The sequence below is a fragment of the Melanostigma gelatinosum genome (assembly GCF_949748355.1).
Source record: "Melanostigma gelatinosum genome assembly, chromosome: 9".
NCBI lineage: Eukaryota > Metazoa > Chordata > Actinopteri > Perciformes > Zoarcidae > Melanostigma > Melanostigma gelatinosum.
Window position 1 is genome coordinate 982,264 of NC_136642.1, and position 1,492 is coordinate 983,755.

Consider the following 1,492-nt stretch of genomic DNA (forward strand, 5'->3'; position numbering starts at 1 on the left):
TGTTTTAACAGAACTTTAAATGTGTTTTAACAGAACTTTAATGTGTCTTAACAGAACTTTAAATGTGTTTTAACAGAACTTTTAATGTCTTTTAACAGAACTTCAAATGTGTTTTAACCGAACTTTGAATGTGTTTTAACAGAACTTTAAATGTGTTTTAACAGAACTTTAAATGTGTTTTAACAGAACTTTAATGTGTTCCCTGGAAAAGGCAACTTTAGCCTTCAACAAAAATTGGATCAACTCAAAGCGTGTCTGGAGCAGAGAGGACAAGGCGAAGCAGAAACAGATGAAGTAATGTCCAAGAGGTAAAGAAAGAAACAAATATATTTGAATTAGACATATAAAACTGATAGAAAAGGAAAATATAGTGCTGAACTTTGTTTTTGTTGTTTTTGTTTACATGGTCGAGTGGATCCTGATCTGGTCTCTGCAACGCCGCTGCTGGATGCTCCCCAGGCACAAACAACATTACAGCCAACAACCCACCAGTCAGCACTCCGAGGATCAACAAGAAGGACTCATCAAAATCTATGGGCACCAAGTCAACGCTCACAACTACAGCCGTCCATGAACACTGATGACAACATTAATCTGAATTATCTGAACGCGAGACAAAGAGGACATTACAACAGAGAAAGAAGACGTGAAGAAGAAGCCATGACTCATGTGGAGAGTTCGAAGAGCCAATTCACAGAATGCAAGAGAACTTTGACCTCCTTTGTGCGTTATTATAAAATATCTGCGGCATTCGCACCAGCCGTGATCGACCTGCAGTGTGTTGTATACGACAATGGAGTATAACCACGCAGTGACAGCCCTGACTGGACTTTGTAAAGAGGCTTTTACGTCATCCGTGAGCCTGAGACACATCACACCTAAGAGAGTTGTGTGACATGGAATACTGCAACATGCAGAACAACAACAGACAACAAGCAAAGACTGAGTTTGTCAGTGAAACCCGAGGATGCCCAGCTAACAAAGGAATCAAGCCATGACCGGCGAGGAGGAGAGGACAGAGACAACAGTGGCTGAAGAGGACACAGAGGGACAGAGACTTTGAGACACACACCAGCTGAAAACTCTGTTGACTGTGTCATCAATGTGGCCAATCCGGACACAGAGAAGCGACTGCCACCGATCTCCATGGAACAAAGACTGGTGGGGAGGCTGACCAATCAGACTGAGGGGAGGAGCGGCGGCGGGGCGGACCCCAGTGATGGACCATTGGACGCACACACACTACCACACAGAGGGTGAGTAACCTTCAGATTCTGACTAAGACAACCGTACCGTACATTAAAAACACACATTAGAAACCAGACAAACACCACCAACACCCACATACCATGTGTATTCAAATGAGAAATGAAGGGTTTAGAAAGTTACCACCGATTATGTTAACTATTAAAAGGTAAAATGTTACATTTTTAGTTGACTCAATAGCCACACATTCAGGTTTCCGTATGTCTGCTTTACCCGTTCCTCCCAA